The following is a 22772-nucleotide window of genomic DNA, read 5'->3' as shown; positions in this document are numbered from 1 at the left end:
AGAATGTCTGAAAAGGTTAAAGGCTCTCTCAGGAAAAATACTTAACAGTGCAGATTGTGTGTGTGTTTTTTTTTAGAAGCATATTACCTGGATTGAAGTTGGTGATGGTAGTCATGTAAAACGAGATCAACACTCTTCCTAACTGCATTCAACAAGTATATATTTTTAAATGTGATCTAAATATCTTAGTTTTAAATAAGCATGGTTGAGGATAGAATTTCAGACACATTGAAGGATGGAGTGTAAAATATGAAAGCATCACCATCAATATCACTAGCACTAAAACTGTGAAGAAAAAACAATGGTCTAACCATTTTTAGAATGAGCAAAGGATTTCTAAGTATGAAACTGATGACCCAAATTATATAGAAAATTATTAGTCTATTTGATTAAAAATTAAGCATTTCTTTACACCAAACCTTTCACAAATTTAACTTAAATATTAAAAATTTATCCTATATTTATGATAAATGTAAATAAAGGTTAACTTTCTGGTCAATCAATAAATAAAGCACTGATACTTTGAGGAAAAAAGGATATGAACCACTAATGCTGTTCACTCTTGATCTAAATAGTATCATTCGGTCCAGTGCATGCTCAATATCTTACGGGTTTAAAACCCATATTCCTCCAGCTGCTGGGACTCCCTTCTCCCCATGCCTAAACATCTAAGCATCAGGACATTAATGCTGGGTTTTCCTCACGTAGACAGAAAAAGAAAAATCAGAAACACGGCACAGGGACAAGAACACACATTAATTGGCTCCATGCCACATTACTAAAAGTGATTTTCTAAGTGTTTCAGCCTAACAAATAATCCCAGTGTATTTTTTTTTTAAAAAGCCTTTCAAACATATATTGTCAGGGTTACTCATACTGACTAATGGAAAGCCATTATTTCCCTTGCAAGCATACACAGTTGCAAACGGTCTGCTTTTGGCCAAAGAATCTACATCCTAACCTGTGGAATTGTGCAGTGCCCCCTTCCTGGTGCCATTCAGCTTGCATCTCTGTAACTTCCCTATTCTTCCAACCCCTGCAATCCTACAGAACTTAGCAGGCACGAGAGAAAAGAAACAAATGCATTCCCCTCATCAGATAGCATTACATGCCATTCTCTGTAGAAAGTAGCCTTGACCCATCTTAAGATTGTTTGCTTCTATTTTCTGGCAGCTTCATCCAAATAGGACTGTTATTATTCATCACATCTGTAGCATTCTTTTCCTTCTGTGTCAGCCAAGGATCTGTTTTCTAGCCTTTTCCCTCTCTACTTCCAAGAAGCCAACCAACTTGCAATTCTACAAAGTCAATGGAAATTGCACGCTCATAGCAGCAGTTGGGGGCACAGAGCAACACAAGAAATCAGTCAAGAAGAGACGAGCACATTATCAATAATGTCAGTGTGTTAGGACCTCCCCTTGGCTAAGTGGTCTGCAAGAGCCTACTTAAAGTGATTACTTAAAAAAGAAATAAACTGTAGGTTTAGCTCCTGCACGCTCAGCTTTCTAAAATGACGATTATTATTTTGTACATGTAAAGGAATGGAGAAAGACTACTCTCTCTTAGAGAACAGCAGTATCAGAATGATATTTTCCTGTTAAGCTCAAGCTTAAACTACTGTAACATTGATTTGCACACTTTGCACCAGCTGAACACTAATACTTAAAAATGGCCTCACTCAAACACAGCTTAGACTCAATACAACCAGCTTCTACCACGTAGCTTAACGACTCTTTCCCAAGATCTATCTGGCAGATGGGGTAATGGGTTCTGGCAAAGGATCCGTGCCTTTAGCCTCTATTTAGGTTCTTGATTTCAGACCCATTGCTGGTGGTTAAGAGCCAGGAACCTTGGAAACCAGTCCCTCTAAGTGCACACTCTGGTTCCACTGTTTACTAACTGTGTTACTGTGAGCAACTTATTTCTTTTCAGTGTCCCTCCCTTAACCCCATCTTTAAAGTGAGGATAAGAATAGTACCTACCTCGAAAGATTGCTGTGGGGTTAATGAGGGAGGATATAGTCAATTGCTGGGAACAGTGCCTGCCACATAGTATGACCTGTCATCATCGTCATCACCATCATCATCTCCACTTTCCTATCGGCTGACTTTAGACTCTTCCTTCAGGAGCTGTGTGCAGTGGTGAAGGAGAAACTCTGTAACCCTTAACCTTCCCTCTGGGTATCTGTGGGGCTAAAGTCCAAACACATCAGCAGTTGCCAGTGTTATAGACGCTGTGGCGATCTCCTAGTCTTCAGCTGAGTACTGTCTGTCCATGTGGCTGAGGACGTTTTCTTTCGACACTGCTGCTTCCCTCAGCAGCCATGCCTTACTCCTGAGGGTGGCCCAAAAGCTCAGGGTGACTTTGCCTTCTAAAGACAATAGCTTATGCTATTAAAAAATTAATAGGCAACCTGCTTAAGCGGCTTGTCTGAAAAAAGCCTGTATACTAACAGTTGCAATTGCTATATCTATAGAACTATATATACTGAACACTTACTCTGTCTAGGAACTTTCCTAAATGCTTTACATACATTTTCTTCAATAATCCTCTTAATAAGTCTATGAAGTGGGTATTTTACTATTGCTGACACGCTGCAGATGAGGAAATTAAGACAGAAAAATTAGATAATTTACACAATGTCAAGCAGCAGTTAGTTCAATGCCAGAGCCAGGAAAAGAACCTATATCCAAGTCTGCAATCAAGATGGCAACTGTGATGCCACACTACGTCTAATGTGGTGTAATGGCATTCTGAATTGCACAGAGAGTGTCCTTCCTCTGAAATTTTCCCCGAACAAACACTGATCAGGAAGAGAAGCGTACCTGATAGGGTTTGATTATTGACCTAATTACCTCATTCTCCGGATGCTTGTTGTGGAAGTGTGGAATTTCTGGACATGCACCTTTTCAGTTATACCTGATTCTGCCAAAATGCCCTCCAGAGTGGCTGCACTAAATTATAATCCCGTTAATTGTGTTTGAGAGTCGTGTATATCTACAGCTGCACCAACACTTGATGTTGTCAGGCTTACTTTTTTTTGGCTAACACCTTAGTATCTCTTTCTCATATTAAGCCTCTTCTACTTCCTTTAATCAGTGTGTGTCTTTACTTTGCTACAGGGTTAATGCTTTCATTCTCCAGTATCCTCCTACTCTTTATAATAGCACACATAAATAGAAATAATATTTCTTGAAAAAGAGGAAAACAAGCTAAGCTCTGAATTTATGTACTGTCCTGTAGGAATAATCAGGATTGTATCAATATTATCATCTGTATTAGGTGTTCTCTTTAGATAACAAACTTCAAATGTATAAATAATTTTAAAAAGATTCCTAGAGACAATTTGTTTAATTCCGACCCTGTCCCTGAGATGTTTAATAATAACCTTGGATGCCTTGGAGGCAGCAAGGATAAAATCATGCTTGAGTCACCCGTTCTCTTTCTATCTATTTATATGGACCTCTGGGATGAGTACATATTTGCCTTCTAGCCAGTGGGCTTTGTTTGGTAATATCAGCGTAACTTTCTTATTTCTGACTTTATCTTAAAGTTGGGATTTAAGATCCAGACAGTAACTAATTAATAGGAAAGAAAGTGTATATATTTTCATGGGAACTTCCACATTTTTTTTTTTTTTTTTGCAGTACGTGGGCCTCTCACTGTTGTGGCCTCTTCCATTGCGGAGCACAGGCTCCGGACGTGCAGGATCAGCAGCCACGGCTCACAGGCCCAGCCGCTCCGCGGCATGTGGGATCTTCCCGGACCGGGGTACGAACCCGTGTCCCCTACATTGGCAGGCTGACTCTCAACCACTGCGCCACCAGGTAAGCCCCACATTTTAAAATACATGCTGTTTATTTAATTCTTTCTACTTCTGCATTTTCTAATTTTCCAACTTCAGGCCAAAATTGGTTTTGAGTTGACCGCTATTAAATTTAAACCTCTGCCATTGCTCTCCTTCACACACACACACACACAGTGTATCAAGGAAGTAGTTCAGAAAGCACATTCCATATTAATATGTGATGTAATTAAGGTACTTTCTGATTCTTTACCTTAACATAGTGTTTGATGCTTTGTGCCCTTGGAGTGACTGGGAGGTGAGACAGGAGGAGCGGCATCCATTGATTACCTAAAGCGTCCTCTTCAACAATCCTGCCCAAAGATTCTACCAAGCAGGTAACTCAAAAGGAAGGAGCGTGTTCTCCCCCAGATCCTGACACCAACCAGGCGGCTCCTGGGAGGAGGCCTGCTGGTCCATCTCCCCTTTGCTCAGGGGCCCAAGCTGCCAGCCTCGTCCCACATTCTGCTTATTTTCATGTCTTATTCCCTCTTCTTCCTCTTTTCCCACTCAGGGAGCTCCTACTAGCAATCCTCCTGTTCCTGTTCGGTAATCACAAGACTTTCCAGAAAGAAAATATAACAATCCATTACTGAAGAGTTGTGGCCTCCACTCTCAAAATAGCAAAGTTATGTGGCCAGTTCAGAAAATAAAAAGACCACCTTGGGGCTTCCCTGGTGGCGCAGTGGTTGAGAGTCCGCCTGCCGATGCAGGGGACGCAGGTTCGTGACCCGGTCCGGGAAGATCCCACGTGCCGTGGAGCGGCTGGGCCCGTGAGCCATGGCCGCTGAGCCTGCGCGTCCGGAGCCGGTGCTCCGCAATGGGAGAGGCCACAGCAGTGAGAGGTCCGCGTACCGCAAAAAAAAAAAAAGACCACCTTGGACTTTGAATACGTGTTGTATGTTCCAAAAATGTTGCTTTGGAAGGTCAAGGATGCTTTCAAAGTTTGGTGCCGGATGTTCACTGTCAGAACCTAAGCACGTTCCTTAATTACTCTCACATAGGATGACGGGGACTCTTGGATGACAGAAACAGTTTTCTGAAATAGTTACAAATCATTTAGAGTCATACATATTGATTAAGGTGAGTGATTCTGTGAGGAATCAAAAATGAGGGATTAATTCCAAGATGGGAGTATAATATTGAACACTAAAGAAAATAGATTATTTTCTTCATCATGTTATACAAACCAACCATTTGGATTCTGTGTGTGTGTGTGTGAGTGTGTATGTCTTTGTGTGTGTGTGTATGTGTGTGTGTGAATAAAGCTAATGCTTGGAAAAAATAGATGGCTCACTATGGCCATTCAACATGTTTTCTAGAAAGACATGATCAACCGTCTTTCTGAGTCCTCTCATGTTTTAGGGACATGGCTCATGGCTTTTACCTCCCCAATAGTGTAGGTTCATTGAGATAAGATCCTGTCCATCCACCATCATTTCCTCTCTTCATGGCCTAGTCCATTGCCTTGCACACCATGAGTACCAACTGATTTTTATCTAAGTGAACAAGTGAATGACTCTGGCTCCAAGTCTTGGTCTGGGTTTCTGAGTGCACTTCTCTTTCACACTGTCTGATAAACTTCGATGCTGGTTTTTATTTCCCACCCTATGTGGACCCCATTTTTTTCCTTTGTTGAACAATGCTTTCAAGCCTACTTTCCAGGGAACATAGCAGAAATGTCTCAACATGTGTTTCCTGTTATATACTACAACCCTTCTGAAGGAAAAGAAATAGGATTTGATGACTGATTGGATCAGGGGATAATCTCTCACATGTCAGGTCTTTTAGAACAGTTGGTGTCTTCTTGTAATTAATCTTATACCACCTTAAGGGGACTATGCAGCTAGGCAGAATTTGATGTTCTAGTCAAGGTGTCCAGCTATTGGTCAGAATCCTTCTATCTTCCCCTGGTCAGCTCTTCCTTTCATTCTATTCTAACTGGCTTATAATGGATAAAAGTACTATCCCTGAAACAGACAAACAAACACCTGTTAGATATTAGATCCATCTCTTCCTAATTGGCAAGTTTCTTGATGTAGTTAAGCTTCAGTCTCCTTTCTTCTAAATCCCCAATAAAAGTATCTACTTCACATGGATGCTCTAAATTTGGAATGAAAGGATGCTTGTAAAAGACTTTATTGGGTAACTGGCACCTCAGGTCCTCAATACCTCAATACATTGCCACTCCATTATAATTATAACAACTCTTTCTGCAAAGCAAATCATTCAAATCTTCTCCCTGGTTTTCAAATGTCTCTCTGAGTAGATGGTCTTCGTTCCATTCATCTTTCAGAATTTATTCATTCTCCTCCTACAATCTCATCTATGCTCATGGATTTGGTTCTCTCTATGCTAAATATTGCCAACTCTCTGTCTATGGGCCAAATCTTTCTTCTGGCCTTTAGACCTCTTTATCCAAACTGCTGTTGAACACCTCTACTTGGATGACCTAAAAAGTCCTTCACATTCCATAAGCCCCAAACTTAAGCCATGACCTGCCTTAACATGTTCAGCAGAGTGAATGGATTGCCACACACCCCATTGTACACACCAGTCCAGTTTTTCACACTGTGATGTTCCTAAAGCATACATCTATCTATCCATTCCTGTGGTTCCCCGCAACACTTAGGATAAAAATATAAATTTCCTTAGCGCCACTGGTTTCCAACTCTCTCTCTGTCTCTCTCTCTCTCGGCCCTGTTCTCCGTTCCACTGACAACCTTCCTTTCACCACTTATCCACTACACATAGTGTGATTTGACGAACTATCTTTTAGGTAATCTAATTTCCTTAGTAGCAGAGCCCTGGTTCTGTTTGTAGTTGCAAATGTCCAACTTAAAACAAAAGGAAACCAAGCAAACACAAATTAGGAGTGGCCGCGTGATATGTATGTGGAAATGTGTGATATATATGTGGAAATGTGCTTGTGATTTCTGTGAAAGTCTTGGTTTCCTCATATAGTTGCCATGCTGCTGCTTCTTGCCTGGGGTTTGGACAAAATGCCCAGAGCTGCAGCTGCCACCTTGACTCTCACATAATCATAGTGATGATAAAGATTTGGTCACTGTTGCCAATCCCATTGCCAAACCTTTCCTTATCTGCAGATCAGGTATTTGAGTAGGAAACACTTCTGAGGGTTGAATAGCGGATAAAGATGTTGAAGTCCTTACTCGTTACTTTGTAAAGGAGTCTAGGCTCGCATAGGAAGCTCCCATTCCCTCTAACCCACAGACCTAAATGCAATAAGACGCGTGTTATTTTACAGAACTGTTAGTAGCCAGCCACCACTGTTTACGTTTAATGACAGGGATTAGCAATTTTCAATTTCGTTAGAAGATACAATGGTGACAATAACTGCTTCTTAATGAGCACTGTTCTATGTATATTATCACATTTAATTATTGTAATAGTCTCATATAGTAGGCATTATTATCTCTATTCTACAGATCAGGAGACTGAGATTAAGGGAAATAAAGTGCTTTGCCCAAGTGTATTCAGTTTGTATTTAGTTTGCCATCACTGGAGTCAGGACTTAAACGCAGAGACTTAATATTTCTGACCCCAAACCTATGGCTTTAACTATAATCTTGTGTTGACTTCTGCACCTGGGCAAGACTACGCATTATCTTTAACATTTGTCGGGCCTTACATCCTCAGGAGGTTAAACGTGTTTTTGTAAATGCCACGTTTTCTACTTCTGAGTCAAGTACACATGTGTAAAATAAAAACTTATTGGTTCATTTATTCTAGAACAAGGATGTAGCCTCCACCAGTCTTTATATCTACCCAATATGAATGGAATGGGGCATGATATTATAAAAACGCTGTATTCATTGGTTTTTGGCAACACCGCTAATCACTCCCTCTCTCTTGCATTCTGTTCAGCTTGTAGATACTGCCTTTTTTTTTTTTTTTTTTTTGGCTGAATCAACATGTGAACCTCATTTTGCAGGATTTGTTAAAAATATAATTAAAATGTTGTATAAAGGTTTAGGCCAAATTGGCCTGGATCCTAGAACACACTCTAAGCAAAACCTCAAGGAATATACGTTCATAGGAAAGGTTTGCTCTCTGGGATCTCCTCCCACTTGCTTTAACCTGATATTTTGCTTATTCTGGTATGAAATTCCTCGGAGGAGTGAAACAGTAGCTTGCCTCATTAAGACGCATCATTTACAAGATGTTGACAAACGTTGGCATTTATCCTGTTAACAGAATAAATGTGAGAAAAATGACCATTTGGCATAGATAGTTCCATGCAAAACACAAGCATGGTTGAGAATGAGGATGATTTGTTGTGTTGTCTTTAGCAGCATCGTTGAGGGCTATACATACTGGAATAACTATGTTTTGGAAATCATAATTATTTCTTCTTTGCCGCACAAATATAATTTTTCATTCTTGCTGGCAGTGGCAGACAGGGTAGCTCAAGACATAGTCAAGCCTAGAACTCAGAAAAACATCCGTATAAATTTTGTTTATTTACATTTTTCACCTCAAAAAAGTTTTAAGTGTTCTCCCTTTTGGAAGAAAGTTATCATTTTTTGCTTAATTTTTTAACACTTGGTTATACTTTTCATATCACTTGTAGCTATCTGACAATTACACATTTTTTGGTTCAATATTATAGAGCTTTAATCTTAAAGCTAAATAAAAAGAAAGGAAGTATATAAAAAAGAAAGGAAGTATATAATTTCCCAAATTATAAAGAGTTGGCTTGAATTTTCTTAATGGAAAGGATTTCATCTCCATTAATGAAAATGTGTTGAGAATTTAATTTATTCAGTTTTACAGAATTTCAATTTGACACTGAGCTTCTAGATATGTGTATATACATGTGTGCACGTACACACATTTACTTCAGGAAGGAGAAAAGCAGACCTTGACCTCCAGGAGCTGGCCTGGTGGTACTCACAGCCAGAACCTGGTGTTCTCCTGTTGAACAGAAACAATTTTACAGAACATCTGCATCAGACAAGATCACTCTGTGATGGACAAGACAAAAACAAGAACACTGCACAATCGTGGCTGAAGATCGACAAAGTCATAAGTGCTGCTCTCTAAGCCACAAAAATGGCCAAACACCCCTCTATTCTGGCTCCTATGAATGACCACTGCTTCTTGAGCAATTAAATGCAGCTTATTTCAGCTGTACTTTCGTCTACCCTCCTTCTAAGGTAATACCTACTGAGGGTGTTAGAAAGGACGCTTCCTGTCAGGTCCTGTGTATCCTCCCTCTGCCATGAGCAGCGCATCCAACTTGCATCCAAATACAAGTGTGCTCCTGGTGGTCTTGGGCTGGAGAGACTCACAATATATAAACAGTAATACAATCGTGTTACTTAGAAACACAAGCTGACCATCACATAATACATGTCACTTTAGAGTTAAACATTTATACTCGAAAGTATTACTTTACATATGCTTCTTCAATCGTTTTTATAATACCTTTATGAGCAAGTGTTGGTATAATCATTTGGCATACAAAGGAACTGAGATGAAAGTAGTTAAGGGACTTAATTGTTCACGTTTAAAAGTAACAAAGTCACACTTTGAATCCAGGTTTTCTGATTCCCCACTCTAAGCTCCATCTTTTTTCCTTTTTTATTTAAATTTTTATTGTTATATAATTTACATATACCATTGTGTAAGTTTAAGATGCACAACCTGTTAATTTGATACATTTGTATGTTGCAACAGAATTACTACCTCAACTTTAGCTTACACTATTGTCAGGTCACATAGGTATCATATCCTTTTTTCTGCATGTGGTGGGAACATTTAAGATCTAGCCTTGGCGACTTTACAGTACATGATACAGTACTGTTGACTGTAATCGCTGTGCTGTACATTAGATCTCCAGAACATATTCATCATCTAGTTGCAAGTTTATACCCTTTAATAACAATTTCCCGATTCTCCGCCCCCCCACCCCCACCCCGCCAGCCTCTGGTAACCGCTCTACTCTCTATTTCTATGAGTTCAGCTTTTTGAGATTCCACATAGAAGTGATATCATACAGTAAGTATTTGCCTTTCTGTCTGACTTATCTCACTAAGTATAAAGCTCTCAAGGTCCATTCAGTATGTTGCAAATGGCAGTATTTCTTCCAATAATATTCCATTCTGTGTGTGTGTGTGTGTGTGTATGTCTCCCATCTGCTTTCATCCCTTGACAGACACTTAGGTTACTTCCATATCTTGGCTATTATAAATACTGCTGCAATGAACATGGGAGTGCGGATACCTTTTCCATATCCTGTTTTCATTTCTCTTGGATATATACCCAAACGTAGGATTGATGGACTATGTATTAGTGTTATTTTTAATTTTTTGAGGATTCTCCATCCTGTTGGTCATAGTGGCTGAACCCACTGTAGGGAAGCAAAATGTGCCACCCCAGATAGTCTCTCTTAAGCATGTAGATTAATTTAGGCTGATTTTTAAGGTCCTGAAGACTCAGGAAGAACCTTTCCTCTTCCCTCTAACTGCCTAAAAGAATGTAGATAGAGGACCTGTTCAAATAGGAAGGTAATTGTACTAGTAAGTTTCTGTGTCTCAGAAACAAGCCTGGTGCAATTCAGAGACAGAATAGTTGTTCTTGTGGGGGAACTTGAAAGAGGTAGAAAGGGCTCCAGGCATAAAAAGAGTAAGTACCAGGCTGGGAGGCTACCAAGTTAGGAGGTTTGTAACAAGGGCAGGATAATGACTTGTACAAAATCTTCTAAAACACTTGGCTTTTCAGACATGAAAAAAATAATGAAGAAAATACAAGAAAGAATCTGGATCAGTGCTAGAAATTAGGATATAAGTGTAATCCAAATGTAAGAAACATTGAAAATGTTAGTTAGATACAAAACTACAAAACTGAGGGGATGCAATTGAAAGACGTTGGGGGAAATTATCATTTATCTGCCTGTTAAAGCGTCAAGCCCCAATAAGAAGTACAGAAGGGATACTCAGGACCCCAGGCACATAGCCCAGTTTGGACGGGCCTGGATGGATGGAAAAGAGAGCATATGTGAGGATCCACAAGGAAATCACCACACTCAATATTGGTGATGCCTCTGATACTGTAATCGGAGTGTTAAGGCTAGTATCATTTAAACTATATTAGGTAAAAATATACTTATAATATGATGACAAATATTTCAGTGTACCCACAAATTAGGCACAGCCAAAATAAAGACAAAGTAAATAAACACGTAATGAGTTGCTACATTCGACTGATAGTAATATAGGAAAATAGGCAATAAAAATAATATAAATTAAGTGATCACAAAAATCCTATAAATAATTCCATTCCAAGTCTTTCCCCTATAAAATATAACCTCTACCCTTGCCTGGCAGAGGCAGCCTGAGCCCCAGAAAGTAAGCTGAATTCAGAAGCAGCAGCTAGGTTCCCCTGGATTTTTCTGGGCTGACCCCAAGCCTCACCTCACCTGTCTCACCTCACCTGCAGTCCCACTCGCCTCTTTCCTTCCGCACCTCTTTGCTTTGCTTGGTCCTTCCTGGGCTTTTAGGCATCTCCGTCAAGGCATCTTTTCTCCCACTCCACCTGTCTCCCTGCTTATCTTTTGTGGAGCTGAGGCAACTGTACCCTTACTTTGGAAACCTGCCCTGAGAAGGACTCCCACTAGCTACCTAAGGGTTCATCCTCCTTGTTCCTTCCTTCCTTGTTTGGATAGCAAACAGTCGACAAAGGAAAACGCCACACTGTTTTAGAAAAGGAATGAGACACGTACGTGTCTCAAATATTGAGTAATTAACTACACTGGATATCTAAAATATGTGCAATTCCCACGGACATATAGGTACCACTGAAATATATTATAAATTGTTTCATGGCACTGTTTTAAGAAATCCTTACTTAAAAAAATATATTTATTTTATTTATTTAATTTGGTTATGACAGGTCTTCGTTGTGGCATGTGGGATCTTTAGTTGTGGCATGTGGACTCTTAGTTGTGGCATGAGGACTTCTTAGTTGTGACATGAGGACTTCTTAGTTGCGACATGCATGTGGGATCTAGTTCCTGGACCAGGGATCAAACCCGGGTCCTCTGCATTGGGAACGTGGAGTCTTACCCGCTGGACAGCCAGGGAAGTCCCCAAGAAATCCATAAGTTTATAATAACATTTTCACAATTGAGGTAATGACATGGCAGTATTATTATTGTTCAATTTTTAAAAATGAATATATGCTTTTGGGTGTGAGATAGAATGTCCAGAAAATCACTGTATGAAAGAAATATAAAGGTTTTTTAAAACTATTAGTTTCTCTCATGGTAAGGCATGTGAGTAAATTAACATATAATAATTATTTATAAACATGTGATTTCTAATTTAAATATTATTGGGTTTAAAAATTTGAAATCATTTAGCAGCAGTCCCATTCAATATTTATTTTACTGTATTTTAGCATTCATAGTGTCAGATTTTAAAAGTATTCATTACCATCACCATTATAATTATGTTACTGTTGTTCAGGATATATACAAATAGTGTTAAGATGCTTTATTTGGTATCAACACTTGTACTTTATTCTCAAATAGAATTGGATGATGACATAAATTAAAAGACATTATATCATACTTCCTGGTAGAATCCTATTGTATGTATCAGGAATTTAGAATAAATAGAAGAGTTACCTGGACCTAGGCTTTTCAGAATGTACAAACCTGCTATATCTGCCATGCTTTCAGCCACTCCAGAGGGTTGGTACAAAGAGCAACTATGGTGAATATTATTTTAGTAATGAATTCATGTAATGCATTCACTTCTCATTTTAATAATAAGCATTTAGGGAATGCTTGTCCAGTGCAAGGTACTTTGCAGGGTAGTGTCAGCAGATCAAGAAATGTTTCAGTCCTATCCTGAAAGATGATGTGATTCACAGAAAGTATAGATCACAGATGTGCTTATATTAAGCATTCATGGTTTAGTCCTGGAAGGTCTGTGGGCTGTGGAAACTTTTACTTTTTCCATAAAAAGATGAACTCGAGTCTCCTGATGAAAAGGTAACGAGCTAGAAGATGATCACTTAGCAGAAGCCGGATCCTAGCAGCCCATAATTTGCTCTTTCGTTCCTTGAAATCACACTCACTTTCATTAAAGTCACCGATGTTACTATTAAATAAACTTTATGAGTTAAGTGACAGAAACTGGCATTCTCAACATGGGTACTTGGTCATTGTGATGGTCATTCCTTAGGAATGTCAAGGGCTTTCAAAAGTTCCAAGGTGGGGCTTCCCTGGTGGCGCAGTGGTTGAGAGTCCGCCTGCCGATGCAGGGGACGCGGGTTCGTGCCCCGGTCTGGGAAGATCCCACATGCCGCGGAGTGGCTGGGCCCGTGAGCCATGGCCGCTGAGCCTGCGCATCTGGAACCTGTGCTCCGCAATGGGAGAGGCCACAACAGTGAGAGGCCCGCGTACCGCAAAAAAAAAAAAAAAAAAAAAAAAAAGTTCCAAGGTGATTCCTACATGCTCAGGCTTCTTCAGACCAGGGGACTCCCTGTCAGCTGCAGAGTGAGGTACACCGACCCATTTACAGGTCATCTGCGGTCTCGAAAACCAGCCAGAGCACTTGCGGTCATTGTCTGTCCTGTGGATGTTCTGGAAGTTTGGTAAGCTTTGTCGTGGTTGTGAAGAGACTTTTATGGTTCAGGGTCTACACTGAAAATGGTGCAGTTGTTCAAACCTCCTTCAGCCACCTGGTCATGGATCCAGCCTCCCTAACCACCGACCCTCACAAGACTCTAGGCTTGTTTATGCATCTGGAGATGCTACCTGAGGGCATGTATGTCCCGGGCACTTAGGTCTGGATTTTGTGGAATGAACAGCGGCTCAGAAGAGAGTCACGTGAGTTAATATGGTCCACAGTCAGTCTGTTCACTTACTGCAGAATATGACAGAAATGTTGTGGGAATCCTATTTTCGTGAGATCTATGTTCTACTCCTATTCATTCTAGAAAGGCTCTTTTGAGTTAGAGGTGAAAGTCTCAGAGAGCTTTTACCTCAGCAAATATTCTCAGCTACATTTCCAGGGGGAGAATATGAAAATAAATCCCAAACCACCTCTTATATTATTTTGAACATTTTAAAATGCAGTTTCATTGGGAATTAACATTTTTGGAAATCCGGTTTTGAGTACTGTCATCAAACTTTAACCCAAAGGATTTCAGAGAGCTGGGGCTGGAATAATCCATGCATATCCACGAGGATAAATCTTTAAAAATGATTTGGCGCTTGATTGAATCTTTCTACTGTGAATTTACCTCGGGATGCATCTGGGTTTTATTTTGGAAAACAATCTTTACATAAATCTGAGCAGGTAATACAAAATGAAGAAAAATACATTTCTGATAGCAATAGGGAACCTGGAATTCCTCGGCCTCAAGAAAAAGAAGCCTTAGATTTGCACTGGAGAAATGATCTACTTTCAGAGTTAAGGTGTTTATGAAAATTGATGTGTGGATATCTGCAAATTTGAAGCTTTGCAGAATAAGACCACTTTATTTGTATACACTATTATAAATCCCTATTTTCTTTCATGCTTTTGTTTGCTATTGGGAGCTTGCCAGCCTCAAATAGAAGACTAGCTAAAATATTAGATTGGTCAACTCCAACACAGGAAAAATTGACAATCACAGTTTCTGGAAGTTCACTGTCTGCCTTTAGCCATAGACGATGAGGCACCCTCCTATAATCAAATATACACAAACATTAACAACAGGTCTTCACACTATTTTCAGAATTAATGATGCTGTGCATTTTAAAAGTGAAGTTTATTTTTTGTGTAAAATAAAGACATCTTGGTAATAAGGACTTGCCTGCTGATAGGGATTATGAAATCATTCTAGTACACATCTGTCCCTGCTCCGCTTTCACATGATATTTTTTTTTTAAAAATTTAAAAAAAAACGGATTACTAAAAAGGTAAAATCTTGGAAAAAATCATTAGGTTTTCTCTTGACAGGCATATTTTTAGAACTTTTCAGTGACCTAAATTTGAACAAGTCTGCATTCTAATGGCTAGAATGTTCTCCATTAAATATAAGAAAATCCAGTTAATTAATTAGCCCTTGGTGTTAAATGAATTTTTTAAGCCTGAGAGATGAGGGGAATGTGGGATTTGTGATGACTTGACAGTGAACATGAATGATGTTGAGCCCAGAGTGTCTGTGAATATGAACTACTTTGGACCTGGGACTCTGGAGGCTGAAAACAGGCAAGTACAGCAAGCAGACCTGAAGGTAGGAGGTGGGTGTTGATTTATCATCAATGTCTATGTAAGTCTTGTTTTTTTAAAAAAAATTTTATTGGAGTAGAGTTCATTTACTATGTTTTGTTAGTTTCTGCTGTACAGCAAAGTGAATCAGTTGTACATATACATATACCCACTCTTCTTTAGATTCTTTTCCCATAGAGGTCATTACAGAGTACTGAGTAGAGTTCCCTGTGCTGTACAGTAGGTCCTCTTTAGTTATCTATTTTTTATATAGTAGTGTGTATTTTGCCTACATAAGTCTTGTTTGCTCGCATTGCCAGCAACTATGCATTATATTCCATTCTTTTATTGTTTCTCAAGGTATGGTTTCAAAGTAACTGCACATAATTTAACATTAACATGGAATATCTTTATGTCAGTTTTCTTTTAATCAAAACTGGATTAATTAGGGCAATTGACAGATTAAGTTGTACTTTTTGGTATGGTCCTTGGTCATGGTTAAATCTTTAATAAAACTACAAGAAGCATCAGAGGATGGAGCTGAGGCATGATTTATTTAAATTTCTTGTCCAGTTATCAGAGAGGAAACAAAATTTCCCTATTGGGGAAGTACTTGATTTTGCATTCTAAGAGCTAATTGGCTGGAATGGGATAATGTATTTTAGTTCCAATTACTGTTCTAACACTTTACATATAGAGATATTATGGCTTTTATTGTATCCCTTTATAGTAAGATAGGTGAAAATTCAAAATCCACTCATTCAGCTAGCATATTAGATGCTTATTCAAGTTTTTGATGTTAATCTTTATTGTGCAAATTTTTCCTGCATTTATTTAAAAATGTGAGCTATTGAGTAAGATGTTTCAGATCTGTCTAAATCAGGTGACTGTCCTACTTGCCAGAGCATCTAGAACTGAATCGACCCCAACCATTGCATGCAGTGTCAGCCTCACATGAGCAGTTGTTAGTGAACCAAACTTGGGTCCGCTTGACGGTGTGCAGTGAAACCAACCTACTGACACTGGGTAGTGGTGAAGGAAAGTGCAGCCTTTATTGTAAAGGTGCCGATACCAGGAGAACGGGTGGCTCATGCTCTAAAACCCTGAACTCTATTTCAGCAAGCATTTTTAAAAGCCAGGGGAGGGGATGGGGGAGGGGGGGTCACAGGGTATGTGATCAGCTCATGCACAATCTGATTGGTTGATGGCGGGGTAATAGGGCAGGGACACAGTGGTTAACCTTATCAATCCTTGGGCTCCAGGAGGCCTGGGGTCTTGGGGGGGCGGTCATGTGCTCATGGTCATCAGGTAGTTAAAGTCTTCCATTTGGTGGGGGGTTTCACATCAGTAAAAACAACTCAGGAAATGTGCATCAGATACTATTATCTGGGTACTTCAGAGAGGAGCTACAGCAGAGGATATGGGGGAAGGGCCTGCCCCAGGAAGGCCCCAAATGGCCCTGCTTGGTTACACAGTGATACCTCTCTGTTTTGTTTCCTGCTGCACCCCTGCAGGTACTGCGACAGTGCTTGCCCTGTAGGAAGCCAACAAGATTTTTTTTTTTTAATTATGTAGCATACGTGTCGGTTTCTAAGTTTGCCACAACTATGACCCCTGCAAGCATCACAGTTTTCTGAGATTAATTAGCAAATCAGCCTCCTTCAATGACAGCACATGAAAGGAGATGGAAAAAGGCACTTCCTCCTATAAACTCCTTTTTAAAAACACTAAACCCTTCCATTCTTACAAGGGTCAATTAAAGGTATTTAATATATTCTTATCCAGAAAGGAATTGTGTGGAACTCAACAGCCTATTAGCGACAATTGGACAAAAGCAACCTTCAGTGTTTTTTTTTTTTTTTTTGAAGTAGGTACAAATAATGTGTATCACAAAGGAGGTGAATTGTAACTCAGGGAAATTGAAGTTAACAAGGCATTTAAAGAAGCCAAGTTACTGCAAAGAGCTCTTAAGCTAATTATCCTCAGTAATGGAGCTGCTTTTTGGCTCATAAAAGATAGCACCTCCTTCAAACAGGTATAGCTGGGGTAGCATATTCTAATCAGCTCTTAGTTCTCCATGTGGCCACTTAGGAGGGATTTTAGAGATGTCATGGAAACCTAGATGTCTTTAAAGTGATACCCCATTTTGGAGAGATTGCTTGAAACATCATTGAAGGTACCTGAGCTTAAAGACTAATCCCTGGTTAAAATACAGATGTCCATGGGATAGATGACATTTTAAGCTGCTCCCTGTCATTTCTATTTGATTGAAGGAAATGGCTAAAATCAGGTTCTAAGAAAAGGGAGGAAAGCAGAGATACTAAAGGGAGAAAAGTTCATTATTCTAAGGACCCTGTTCTCCTGTGGTCGGCATAGCATTGCGTTCATTCTGGGGCCATACAATCTAGATTTCTTTTTTCTCATCTCTTTCCATGACTACCTGTTTGGATAGTATTGAAGTTCCTTGGTTACCTCTCCTTATCCGTATCTTAACATGGCACTCCTAGACAGGAAAATGTTAGGGAAAAGGTGAAATTCTTGTCAACTTCATATCTTCACACTACTAGGTGACTATTTAAAAGCCTTTTGACCTTCTTCCTTTCCCCTCATCTTTTCCACTCTCTGTCCTTCAGTCTGGCAACCTCACTGTTCTATAGATACCCCTTCCCTGAAAGGTGGCATTCCAGAATTCACCTCTTCCACTCAAGTGCTCTGTCTTGACTTCATTAGTCCTGTATTTAATGATGAAAGGGAATGGTCCAAGGGAGTGTGCATCACCTGACTTTATTCATCTTGCCTAGGGTATCACTTTCAGGCAACAGCTACTATTGCTGCACCACCTATTCCTTTTTAAATGTCCAACCCCAGCAGTTCTAATTCTAATTACTCACACACAACGTTTTAGGGGAAGACCATGTTCCTGGATCTAAGACTAGAGCCTGCAGTGGCATCAGGTAATACCTCCTCTTCAACGAAATCCCAACTCAAGGGCTTATTACATTATGGAGTGGTCAGGCATTGAGTGACTGTAGTTTCAATACAGGAGTGTTCTTAAGCATGCTGATTTTCATCTTGGCAAAAGTGTGCTCTTTTCTTTGGGGCACAAACTTTTCTTTCAAAAATGTATGTGGAGTCCTCCCACACAACCCACCCCACTCCCCCAAAAAACTCATCTTCCACGTACTTGCCAATATTTAATAGAAGCATCCATGGCTTTCCCCCCCAATATTCTTCTTGAGTTAAAAATCAGAAATAAATATGTGATGAGAGAAAACTGTCGGTTTGGGTAGATTTAGACTTCTTTGAGAATAATAACAGTAAAGATTCTGGGAAATATTTGTAATTAACCATGCTTTAGATTATAATATGCATCTTAAAAGTATATATTGGTGGCTTTTTTGAGAGTCAGAAAGACTTAAAGCCATGTACTTCGTTTGTAAGAAATGTACAGTTAATGTGTAAATAACTAAAGTAAGTATAAGAAGTGATATTTCATAAATGAAGCTCTAGGAAATAATGACATAAGAGTTTAGGGGGAAAAGAAAGCAAAAATTTTTTCTGGTTAAGAGCTTCATATAAGTAGTGGGGAGAAGGTTCCTTTTTGGGCTTTGAAGTGTACATAATTAGGACAGGCAGATACGGGGGACAAGCACCTCCACGTGGAGGTGAAGCAGAAAAGAGAGCAAAGGTGAGGGAAGGGAGCCATCGCACATGGTCCATTTTGATGGGAGTAGGAAGAGAGATCCAGTTATGAAGATGAATGAATCCTCAATTTAGGACTACAGTAATGATACCCCAGTGGATGAGTGTGTATTTGATGGCATGGACAATAGAGGGGCCCAGGATATCTTAAGCAGGAGAAAACGATGCTAGGAATTGTGCATTAGGACATTTAACTGGAGAAAGATGTGGCATTTACAAGTATCTGACAAAGAATTAGGAAGGGGAAGAATTGAAGGTGGGTAGCCCGGTTAGTACATCATTTTGATAGCCTCAGTAAGGCCATGGAATATGCAGAATGTTGAATGCTCATCCTAGGAATATTTCCAAGATAGAATGGTTGGTAAACAGAAAGTGATTTTATACTTGGTGGAAGCAGGTTGAAGATAGAGTCACAAATAAGGCTGGGGCTAGTAAAAGGGAGTATAGGGTGTGGTCCACTGAAGACAGAGCCTTGATGAATACTGTATTGAGAAGCAGGTGGAGAGAAATGAATGAAGGAATGTTTCTCTTCCAGGTAACATAGTGCAAAACTACATACCAGTCACGAAATTGTATGAGCCCTTCATACTTAGTATCTTCTTCTAATTTTTTATTTGTGCTCAATTCTATATGTTTAAATACTTAGTATCTTTATTCCAATCAAAGCTGCAAAAACATCCTAATAGTGTTTCAGCATCCCCATTCTATATATGACCAATAATCAGTGGAGATCACACCAGCAAACTCAATAATTAGGACCTGGAAACTGAGAAATAGAACAACTCTTAACTATCAGTCAATATGATCTGGGTGGTAACTAAAGATAATCATGCAAATATAAACATGGTTGTCTATAAACAGTGGTATCTGCCCATGCTTACAATCAATGTTACAATGCCAGGTTAATGTTGTCCTCTGGGGGACTTCCCTGGTGGTCCAGTGGGTCAGACTCCATGCTCCCAAGGCAGGGGGCCCAGGTTCGATCGCTGGTTGGGGAACTAGATCCCGCATGCATGCCACAACTAAGAAGTCCGAATGCTGCAACTAAACATCCCACGTGCTGCAACTAAGGATCCCGTGTGCCACAACTAAGACCAGGTGCAGCCTAAATAAATAAATATTCAAAAAAAAATTGTCCTCTGGTATTAAAAACACAAAATATCTTCATAATATTAATTCAGTTACTAGGCATGTAGATTTCACCTTGGACTCTTAATAAAGTGCATGTTAAGAACTTGTGAAATATATCTGGAAATTTCAGAGCAGAACTCAAACCAATGTGAATCTCCATCTAATCCAACATTATATATTTCAAAGACACTAATTTTAGAGCAGCCTAATACTTAGCTCTATTGAACTTTGCCACTGCTGTCCTCCTTCCACCAACAAAATCTTTTCTTCTCAACTTTCCTTGCAACGTGTCTGGGTTCCTGTATCAAAATTTTAACTTTAAATGATAACACCATGATTACAAAACTAAGATTGGACTTAAAGCTGTAATCGTCAACTCAATACTAACCATATCATGAGTTTTTTTTTTCCACAGAGATTTTTAAAACTGATGTCATTATACTGAGAATAGAAAATATCTACCTGAATTATTGAAAATTACAGTGGGAGCAGAAGTAGGTAGAGCTAGCAGTGCAGATGTCCTTAGCTGAAAATTTCAGGTTCTATTTCTAGATGGCTTTCTTCTTTATGCTAATTTTTTATAACAGGGCGAAGTGTCATTTTCTTTGATTGTGGATGGAGGGAATGACAAGGGAGGAACCTCTTGAGATGACAGCCTGACAGCCTTTAAATCAAGGAGGATCTCTTTCCTAGCAAGCATGAAGATTAAACAGACTAATGAATCAATGTTTTAGACCATCCACTCCTGGGAGAACACATCAGAGTCCCATCAACAATGGTCAAGTCGGGGAACATTCTTTCCTGTCAACTGGCAAGTCTCCTGTTGTGTTGAAAGTCTTGTTCTTCTCTGGGAAATTACTCTATTTGATGGAGACAGATGTCACTCCACATAATTTGATAGTTCTTCACCAGGATCCAAGAGGTAAGATCTCTTCAACCAACATAGAATTTAAAAATTGTGGTTGTGTGTATTTCTAAAATCAGTTTCTTTCCTCCAACAGTCAATTTTATTTTTAACAGAGAATTTTTTATTCTACTCTTCTGAATTTTCCCATTAAAAGCAATCTCCAAGGTGCCAACTGCCTTCAGACTTCTCTAGAAATGACTTGATCTGTCACCATTCAGTGGGTATGAATGTAAATTTTAAGAGACTTAAAGCTTTCAAGAATGTTCTGAGTCTTACTCCTTCTCACCTCCCTTTATATCTCTTGATTAATCACAATTTCTGATGCATTTCTTTTGAAGTTGTTAATTTTATTTGAGACAATGGCATACCCTCAGTACATAAGGAAGCATAAATGCAGACTTTTTTCCCCTCCTCCTCCATAAGACGGTATTATTCTGAAAAATAGAGTATGTGAAAATGTCACTGAAGTTACAAAGCAGATATTAAAATTTTATTCTAAAGTGAATCCCAATGATGCATATCTTAATGAATAGGAGATGTGAATTTCTTTTAATTAAACAATTCATTGTTTCAATTAAACTTCATTTTGTTTCATTGCCATCCTTTAAGTGTGGGCAACTTTTTTCTCCCACATTCTGCTATTTCCTGTTGCTTCTCTGCTGACATTTTGCAAGTGAAAAGAATAGCAAACTATGAGTGCACATCGCTTAGTTTTAATACAATATTAATATCTGATCCTTGACACATTAAATGACAAGACTTGCCATTTTTGACTTTCTACTACTTAACATTGCAGAGCTGTCCCTAATAGCTCTAATACATATTATTCCCTGAAACATTTGTGAGCAGTAAGCATGACGGAATAAGAATTAGTTTAGCAGGGAAAAGCAAAATGGTTTCATTTCTAGTGTAGAGATATATCATACTTTTAGATCAAAACTATTGATTCCGGGGTCACTATAAACCAATCTACAAAAACTTTATTAGTTATTGATCTATCTATATTACCTTTTAAATATATGTTTTAATTTCAAAATATAGTTACATAATCCACAATTTAAAAAAACAAAACATTTGTTTTTCATTTTGAAACTATACGTGCTTTTAATGAATTGGTGCTTGGATACTGAGCTAGTTAAAACTCCCCAGAAGCCCATGGCATTTATTTTCTGGTTCCACCATGACAAGAACATTGAAAGAATGGCTGAAAACAAACAAACAAACAAACAAACAAGTCACCCTTTTCTCAAGTCTCCATGGAAATTTATATAAACTCAATTCCCACTTATTAAGTGGTAAGTTCTGTTAGAAACACCAAAGAAAGAGTCAGGGCCTCTCCCCTCAAGGAACTTGTAATATTACAGGGTGATGTGAAAAACACACAGGAAATAACTAAAGAACATATCTAAGGCAACATATTAGTAATGCGTGATATTACAGAGCAGACTATTTAAATAAATACTGAAGAATTTAAAGTAAGGGAAACTTTGCCTTGTGCTGTGTTCAGCCAGAGAAGGAAGCTTAGGTCAGCACCGATGTGCTCTTTGAAGGAAATGAATATTCAGGGTGGGTTAAGTGAAGTGAGGGGTCTGGGGATCTGGGGATGTGGTGGAGGGAATGGGGTTTTGGAGGAAAGGCCCAGTGGAGGGAAGAGTTGTAAGCAAGAGTGAGCTTTCTTCATCTCAGCCTGGAAGCTCTTGGACGCCTGATATCCTGAAGGCAATTATATGCTCCTTCCCTCTCACTTAGAGAGTTGCTTGTCGTTTGGGAATTCTCATGAGTTCCATAAGGGCTCCTCCCGCTGCTCTCATTTGCTCCCCAGGGTGGTAAAATGATGTGTCCTGGGGGAAACGAGACAGATGTAGGGGTCACATGGCGGATTTGCTGCACTTGGCTCTTGAGCTCCTGCTTCTCTGGATACCTAAGAGATGCTGGATGGTGGCCCACTCTCCTGCCA

Source organism: Delphinapterus leucas, chromosome 13 (genome assembly GCF_059928025.1).
Source record: "Delphinapterus leucas isolate spDelLeu-1000000601 "Yukka" chromosome 13, BTC_Dleu_Yukka2, whole genome shotgun sequence".
Lineage (NCBI taxonomy): Eukaryota > Metazoa > Chordata > Mammalia > Artiodactyla > Monodontidae > Delphinapterus > Delphinapterus leucas.
The sequence above is the reverse complement of the archived record's forward strand: the minus strand, read 5'-3'. Positions refer to the sequence as shown.